The sequence below is a fragment of the Rhipicephalus sanguineus genome, chromosome 3 (genome assembly GCF_013339695.2).
Source record: "Rhipicephalus sanguineus isolate Rsan-2018 chromosome 3, BIME_Rsan_1.4, whole genome shotgun sequence".
NCBI classification, from domain to species: Eukaryota; Metazoa; Arthropoda; class Arachnida; order Ixodida; family Ixodidae; genus Rhipicephalus; species Rhipicephalus sanguineus.
In genome coordinates, this window is record NC_051178.1 from 23,010,593 (window position 1) to 23,020,365 (window position 9,773).

The following is a 9,773-nucleotide window of genomic DNA, read 5'->3' on the forward strand; positions in this document are numbered from 1 at the left end:
CAGTACGCACCAGAACGATTAGCGCGATTTGGCTTTTCGTTTTCTTTTTTTCCACGAAAATGACAATTGAGTGCACCGCTGAAGCTGTCTTCTTTATTTGCAAGGGCAGACTTGCGCTTCGGAAAAGTATTATCCGCGCCACCGCGAGCGCCCCAGGCGGCGGCCTGCGCCATCTCGTCGGGAGAGCTGAAAGGAGTGGCGCCTTCTTGGCCTTGGTGACTACGGCGGCTAAATCGCTGTGCACTGCATCCAAGAAGAACAAAATCTTGATGTAGTGCGTCGTACTGGTTCTTAGTTGGAGTAACAGCTCTGACGTTGTCGGATCCCGTACCGTGTACACTTATAGCAACCCGCCGGGGGCGAAGTTTCACACCTTGTCAACGCGCCAGTGAGAGTTTCATCGCGGCCGTTATGAATCTTAAATGATTGCCCTTCAGAAGAAATCCGGTGCACTCTTTCTTTTGAAGGGCAATCTTTCGCATTGAATTTTTTACGAGAATTGAAGAAACCTGCAGATTAAGAAGAGTGGCTACATTTCGGGAAGTTTCAACGGCTTTTGGTGGAACCTAGAGCACAGATGTGTAGATTTGAAGGTTTTTTTTTGATGCGATCAACGTGCTACTCATTAAGGAAATATGTGTATTTTTAAACGAGTGCAGTTAGCTCAGGATATGACGTTAACTTGTATTAGTTTCCATGAGTTTTATATTACTGACTCAATCAGCGCAATTAATAGATTTGCATATCCTGTGCATTAGTTTTCAACCTTTTCTTTCCAAAATTTCTTCGGGTATGTAACTTTCCAAGGACTCTGTTTTATTTATTTATTTATTTATTTATTTATTTATTTATTTATTTATTTATTTATTTATTTATTTATTTATTTATTTATTTATCGCCTTCGTGCGCTACAAGCGTCAGGCACACTTGTCTCAGATCGCTTCATAAACGCTGGGGCCGCGTATTTCCGTTTGCATTTGATCGGGATGCCGGCTCGGTAGTCAGTAATGGCGCCTACTACTCGCCGAGGATAGCTGCGTGCACAACCAAACATGAGAAATATAAACGTATTGAAACATTGTTGCAGTGTGATGCTACTAAATCGTCAAATCGTGGAATGGTTTCTCAAATGCGAGCTGTATCTCGACAAAGCGACGCTTTTGTTTTTAGGGGTGAAGCACCTTAGGGTCGAGGCATGCCCCGTGTCCGGCGAGGCGGCGGCGTGTCTCAGTTTTGCATAGAATCCGCTAGGGGCGCTGCGGTGCACAAGGGCGTATCATAATTGCGACAGAGCAATATAAAACACCTGGACGCACAAACCCTTTACACTAGTCGACGATTTCAACGTAGAAATTATAGACCTTAGGACTTAGCTTTGTCGTCGACGCTCACTGCCCGCTGTCATGGTGGTTAGAAAACCATTGCTATAGTGAAACATATGTGTGTATGTGAATAAAAAAAAGGTTAACAACAGACGAATAAGAATCGTAATTTTGACAACACAATATAAAACACCTACAAGCACGAACCCTTTATACTAGTCGGCCACTTCTACGTACACATTATGGACCTTAGGACGGAGCTTTGTCATCGACTCTTTATGTCACTTTAAATACACGAGAGGACGCTGCGGTGCAAATGCGTATGTAAGCGCGTTCCCGACCACACATTCTCTTTCTGCCATGGATGAAACGAACGTAAACTTGAACGCTGTCGACTGCCGTCTCAGACATATTACTGAAAGACTGGACGAACCGTTTGGGGGACTGAATATGATTCTGTGCGGCGATTTGCGTCAATTGCCGCCTGTCAGACTCAATGAAGTGTACAAGAGGTGCCGCGAAGTCGGAGGACTCCTGGGGTCTACGATAAAGTGGCATTACATGGTACACTGTACGCACGTGTTGTCACTCATTTGCATGCTCGAGTGGGCGATGTACGGGAGATTCACGGTTACCCGAATGATCCCCGGTGCTTCACCCACTCATCATCATTCACTTCGTGGGTATGCTGTGATTTTTTTAACACGAAAGTGTTTTATGCCGGGGTCCACCACGGCTCCACTGACGCATTTCCGTCACGGATATGACGTTGCAAAATATAAAGACTAGGATATGGCAAAGAAAAAAACTGGAAGAAAAAGTTCCATCACCTGGAATCGAACTCGCGACCTCTCGATCCCCAGCGCGCAGCGCGAAACGACTCCGCCACAAACGCCACGCTCTTCGTGGTACTAACGGCGCGCTATTTATATACACCATTTGCCAGTGTCTGTACTCAAAGGTCAGGGTACATCAGCGTGTTTTCGTTATCACTAGCGAGATGGCGCGAAGGGCTCGAAGAGCGCGCTTTAAATGTCGTCGCCCCCCGCGTTGAGATTAGCGTGTGCCTCTACAGGGCGTGGTCGCTCCTGCGCGCGCGCTTATCTTGTACGTCTTGCGCTCTCACCGCAGGTTTGCGTTCAAGTTACAGAGAGCACGAAGGTCATTTTGCTCACCGCAGCGGCCGCTTTTGCGAAAGGAGCGCGCTGCTCACAAACAAATAAGTTACAACTGTGCAAGTTCGCGCTCATCTTGTATATACTTGTGCGTTCGTTTTGTGCGTCCTCCTTTGTATTTGACCAGCGCGCTTTAACTGTCGAGCTGTGACAGTTGTTAGTTCGCGCTCATCCTGTGTATGTTCGTTCCGTGCGTCCTTTCTGCTTGAGCAACGCGTTGGAAGTTTCGAGCTGCTTTCCGTTCTTGGCGTGACATTACAACTTGTTGCTATAGCATTCATTCCTTCGCCCTCGGGGCGAAACAATGCACAACAAATGCTCAACTACGTCTGTGAAGACACGTTTTACTTTCGTGTTATACCGATTCCTATTGCAGAGGGATCAACCATGCTTTTTAATGACCTCGCACCTTCCCCCTTCACTGTGACACTGCACAACAAAAATTCTTTTGTGACAATAATTATCAACGAAGTGGTGCATTAAAATAACAAAAAAGGACAACCTACAGACATCTGGGCGTTCTTCCAGAGAGTTTTTTGCCTACATTTGCACGATATTTCATTTCGGCGTCTGCATCCATGATGGCACCTTTTCACATCACGCATATGGGCGAAAATATCAGGAAGGGCACTGCTGTAGGAAGCAGCCTAATATAAGCGACAAATATCCAAATGAACGAAGAAGAATGGCACAACACGAGCGGCCGTGTTGCGTCTGCCTCCTAAATCATTGATTGCTGGCGCTTTACTTTTTAATATGCTTTACCAACAAGGCCAAACGCCTAGCCTTCTCGGAAACCACGAATTTTATGCAGAGATAAAAAAACCTGTTTTTCTTACCAGCGGAGTGGCGCTCGACGGGGGGCACCGCGTCGGAGAATTATTTCTTTAGCTTTTCTAGCGAACCTTTCTAATATCTTCATTTGTCTCAAGCTGCGGATTTTCATGGTGTGTTTAAGAACAATTGAGTAATGCTAGGCTAAATCCCTGGTAAAAAATGAATTGCCCTAATATTGCTCCAGAAATGTAGAACGGATGTCTAAACATGAGAAAGCCTAAACACTATGAAGGCTTTCATGAGCTATTCTACTGACTACTTAGAGAGACTTTCAGAGAATACTCGTATAATATAAAAAAACAGAGCACTGGACTATTTTAGCGCATCACTGCGCCACGCACAGCGAAAGTGGGGTACACCGAACGACAGAAATGACACACAGTGCAACTATCAACGTTTGGTTAGCAAAATACATGGTCAGTTATTTATACTACCTTAGACAGCAATAAACGGGACCAAGGAGCATTGCATATTACACAACGCAAAAGCACTTGTCTCAACCAACGCCACAAACGCTCACTATAAATGCCGCTCTATTGCAAGAAGTATTATAACCAGAGCTGAGCAACCGGCCGTTTGTAGTTTGTTGAGATGCTCTGAGTGTTTCCGTAAACGATCGCAGAGGTATAACCAGCCCTTTACAACACAGGCCTTATGGTTATAGGCTTAGTGGTGTTGAAGATAATGTCGTAGAGGTTGGTGAACTTAATTTTAAAATAACGACGACATTGCATGCGGTGTCTTGTGAGAATTTTCTGGCATTACTGTGCTCCATGAATCCGTCGTTTTAAAGTGCGCTGGAAGAGATATTGCTTCAATCTGCATCATCTGGTGAAACTAAAGAATCATTTCAATATAGCACATCCTTTCTCAAAACGTGCCCTCTGCAATGTTGCATGTCCTGGTGGGCGATTTCAACACCGACTTAATAGCAACGGTCAACAAAACGGTCAAGTTTTAGACATAATCGAGCAAATCTCCTATGCCAATGCTGTACGTTCACCAAAAATAAGATCGGGTCGAAGTAAACTCTAAATATGTGTAATTTGCCATGATGGAGGATTTGTTATTCTTGGCAATCTCGCATTCAATTTCAGTAACGGTTTACCTGTATTATTTATCATTTCTGACAAAAAACATGGTTGATCCCTCAGTAATAGGAATCGGTATAACACGAAAGTAAAACGTGTCTTCACAGACGTAGTTGAGCATTTGTTGTGCATTGTTTCGCCCCGAGGGCGAAGGAATGAATGCTATAACAAGTTGTAATGTCACGCGAAGAACGGAAAGCAGCTCGAAACTTCCAACGCGTTGCTCAAGCAGAAAGGACGCACGGAACGAACATACACAGGATGAGCGCGAACTAACAACTGTCACAGCTCGACAGTTAAAGCGCGCTGGTCAAATACAAAGAAGGGCGCACAAAACAAACGCACAAGTATATGCAAGATGAGCGCGAACTGTCACAGTTGTAACTTATTTGTTTGTGAGCAGCGCGCTCCTTTCGCAAAAGCGGCCGCTGCGGTGAGCGAAATGACCTTCGTGCTCTCTGTAACTTGAACGCAAACCTGCGGTGAGAGCGCAAGACGTACAAGATAAGCGCGCGCGCAGGAGCGACCACGCCCTGTAGAGGCACACGCTAATCTCAACGCGGGGGGCGACGACATTTAAAGCGCGCTCTTCGAGCCCTTCGCGCCATCTCGCTAGTGATAATGAAAACACGCTGATGTACCCTGATCTCTGAGTACCGACACTGGCAAATGGTGTATATAAATAGCGCGCCGTTAGTACCACGAAGAGCGTGCCGTTTGTGGCGGAGTCGTTTCGCGCTGCGCGCAGGGGATCGAGATGTCGCGAGTTCGATTCCAGGTGACGGAACTTTTTCTTCCAGTTTTTTCTTTGCCATATCCTAGTCTTTATATTTTGCAACGTCATATCCGTGACGGAAATGCGTCAGTGGAGCCGTGGTGGACCCCGGCATAAAACACTTTCGTGTTAAAAAAAGGAATACACGTCGCTTCCACTACCATGCGTCCTCATTTTAGTTGTAATCAAATGTGTGTCTGCTTTGCACTCGATCATCGATCCTGTCCACTGTGTGCATGTTTATATCGAAGGAAACCCAAGCATCGCATACGGCATATTTATTCAGGTATTTAAAGCTTGCTATAAAGAAAATTGTCCATTAGGCATAGCAGCAAAAAAATAAAAAAAAGTAAGTACGAAACCATGGGTAAAAAACAGATTTCACCTGTTTACAGCCCGCGAGATCGTGTACGATCCGTTTATTAATCTAAAAAAATACAACTTTTTGAACAACCGAACGAAAATTTCATGCGACTTAAACTGATATGAAAGTACTTCATATTAAATCAAGCACGAATAGCTATATGGCTGTTTTTGACGATCCAAGAAAACTTTCGAACTCAGTACGGTTGGTTAAAGGTCAGTAACACAATGGCGTCCCTGGTACGCTTATTACTGGTGTTATTTAATACCGCAACGAGACCTTATTGGATAAACTTATTTCGTATTTCTATTTTCAAGCACATGTTCGTCTTCCAGCACTCATCTAGATGTAGAAAAACATATATATATGTGTGTATATATATATATATATATATATATATATATATATATATATATATATATATATATATATATATATATGTATATATATATGTATATATATATATATATAAATATGTATATATATATATATATATCTATAAATATATATATACGTATATATATATATATATATATATATATATATATATATATATATATATATATATATATTTTTTTTTCTTCTTTGTTTTTCGCAAGCGAACCCTCACAGCAGAGAAAAGTGAAGACATCGCTTGCCGAAGGCATTGATATCCGATCAACATTTCTGATGTGGACAACATTCTGCAGCCTGAAAATAGGAAGGATCCTTCACAAGAATGTGTCCAGCACCACCACGAATTCGCGTTCCATACCCAGACAAACGACCTTACCGAGCGAACTAATCCGAGTACCCAGGGAAGACTCGCTCCGTATAACGCAGTAGAGCAGAAAGGAGAGGACGTCTGGGACGTCCACTTTCCGGCAGCTGGCATTGCAGTTAATACATCGTTGCAGACGTCTACTGGTGTGAGGCCATACGTAGACGTGTATGAAAAGCTGCCCAAGTTGAAAGCGGTTCTCAGTCTAGATACTCCTGTAAGCGTCACATTTATGTACACGTTAAAGAACCCCAGGCGATTAAAAATTTCGGAAGCCCTCCACTACGGCGTCCCTGAAAATCATGCCGTGATTCTGCGGCGTTAAACACCAAGAAATATTATTGCTCTTAGCGCCACACGTTAAGACAGCCGCAGCCCGTGACAGCCGTAACAGTCTGCCAGAACATCAGAGTTGCGGCAATGAAAAAAGACACACAAGCGCAAAAAAAAAAACGCCAGGCCTGCGCGGAAAGCGCAGCACAGTCACAGCGATAGCTGAAAGAGCGGAATTTCTAGAGCCCCTTATAACCTCTCTTGTGGCTACTAATACAAGTACATTAGCAACGTACCCACTACGCCACAGATCGTAATTTTTGGGAAGTTGGGAAGCACCCACCACGACATTATTCGTTATTATGCGGAGAAGCGAGGTACCATCTGTGAGGCATTATGTGCACTTCGTTATTGCGGTGGTTGATGACGATGAAGAATTATGGCTGAGTCCTTTGTGAGGGGTTGGAAGCTTTAAACGACCCACTAGTTACGTAATTCACATTGTGTGACGCCCAGTCGTTATTTAACTGTCCCACTACGCTTTATAACATACGTTAACCGGAGAAACGGAGAGTGAGAGAGAGAAGAAATTAACTTTATTGAGAGCCTGAGGAAATGGATCATGGGAGCCTTATGGGCTTCCTTGGCAACTAATAGAAGGGCACTTGCCAGGAACCCACTACGCTATGAATCGTCATAATTTTTGTGAACTAGGGAAGCAGCCACTATGCAATTTTTCGTCATTCTGCGGAGAACCGTGGTACTCGCAAAACACCTGTAAGGCATCATGTGCACTCTGTTGATGCTGTGGCTGATGACGATGAAGAATTATCGTAGAGGCCTTTGTAATGGGTTGGAAGCACTCAAGAACACACTCGTTGCGCAATTTGCATTGTGTGACGCCCGCTTACAGAATTCGCGTTTGTGTGACGCCTGGTTGTTATTTTACTCTTCTACCACACTACATTACATATGTTAATGTGGTTCCTTCCCGACATGAAGCCTGTATAGGGTCTTTTTGCAAAGCAGTTTCAAGCACCGGCATGGCCCTGAGGTAGAACACTGGGCTCCCACGCAGAGGGCCCAGGTTCGAACCTCGTTCCATCCCGGAAATCTTTTCTTATGTCCTTTTTTTTCTTATTTCGTGCGATAGTGGTTACGGACACCGGCGGCGGCGGCGGACAACTACGGCGCCAAAAACGGCCGTTGAAATGATCTCATAACAGCCTTCGCTCTAAAAAACATGGTTGATCCCTCTGTAATAGGAATCGGTATAACATGAAAGTAAAACGTGTCTTCACAGACGTAGTTGAGCGTTTGTTGTGCATTCTTTCGCCCCGAGGGCGAAGGAATGAATGCTATAGCAACAAGTTGTAATGTCACGCGAAGAACGGAAAGCAGCTCGAAACTTCCAACGCGTTGCTCAAGCAGAAAGGACGCACGGAACGAACATACACAGGTTGAGCGCGAACTAACAACTGTCACAGCTCGACAGTTAAAGCGCGCTGGTCAGATACAAAGAAAGACACACGAAACGAACGCACAAGTATATGCAAGATGAGCGCGAACTGTCACAGTTGTAACTTATTTGTTTGTGAGCAGCGCGCTCTTTTCGCAAAAGCGGCCGCTGCGGTGAGCGAAATGACCATCGTGCTCTCTGTAACTTGAACGCAAACCTGCGGTGAGAGCGCAAGACCTACAAGATAAGCGCGCCGCGCAGGAGCGACCACGCCTTGTAGAGACACATGCTCATCTCAACGCAGGGGGCGACGACATTTAAAGCGCGCTTTTCTAGCATCACTGGAAAATTTTCAGAGTATCGCATCTGTTTTCCGCGCGCCGCCGCCGACGCGATTGGCTTACTCGCATCACGTGACCTTTCGTCGCCATATCCCTTCCAAGCGCTTTGGGTGCAGGCGCGTTCAATGCAGAGCGTGGCCGGACATTTAGCAGTACCATGGTCCCCAGAAGTACTTCGTCGCTTTTTTAAACGCGTTATGCAGACAGGGGCGTAAGTAGACATTTTTTCGGGGGGAGGGGAGGAGGGGGGGCACCTCCTTGGTCTAAAGTGGGGGCCTGGCAGGCAGATGTGATCGAGTGTCATTTCGTGCTATGTATGCCACGGGAAAAAAATTCGGGGGGGGGGGGGGCACGGGCCCGGTGTGCCACCCCCTGGCTACGCCACTGCATGCAGATGCCAGATGAGAGGAGCTCACCATCAATCGAACGTTACTGGTGAGCTACTCTGGGAATCTCGTTTGCCGTATGGGAAAAATTAATGTCAAAGAGCGCCGTTCTACGTGGATGCATAGTTGACCTGAAGGAATTCGCCCCCCTCGAATAACACTCCTTCCTGCAGTGAACTACACTAACTTTGCTGGAAAAGATCTTATGCGACAGGATACTTCACCTTTTCGGTTCGCTATGGTCAGCGATATTGAAAACTACATACCTTTCTATTTGCTCGGCTGTTTATATCTCGATCTGTTGAACAGATTACGCATGCTATCCGAGTTATAAGCGTGTCACGCACGAGAGCGAAATCGAAGATTTATTAAAATAATTACTGTTTACTGGTATACCTTGAAGGCAATTTTGGCATGATCATTTGGCATTGCACAAAACAGAAGCGTGGAACTCTGTTGATAAACTTGGTATAAGGCAATGTTATCAAGCGTATTTTTAAATTTGTTGCAAAAAATGCTGTATTGCGCCGAGCGTACCCTTAAAATACTGTATAGTTGGTGAGAAATGGTCACAGCAAGAAAAAAAAAAGCATGGGTGATCCCTCCGTCATAGGAATCGGTATAACACGAAAGCGAAACGTGTATTCACAGAAGTAGTGCTTATTGCGTAGTGATATATGACAGCTTGTACAATGTCTATTCGTGTTTGGCAGCTATAGCACCGTTTGACGTGGATGCACCCATGTTTACAGCATGTCTCTATCGCGACGACTAACGCCCATGATCATGATTAAACCGTTGTGGTAGCTGACGGTGTGAACATATATTTAGACACAGCGAATCGTGAATCCCGCGTAAGGATGATGTCAACAAGCTCATAATCAACACTGGTACCCGGTATGCACTTCTTCAAAGCGTCGTCAATTAAGGAGAGAAACGGCACGGTGTGCGCTTTCTAGTAATGGGTAGCCGACGCCTGTGCTCATGCAT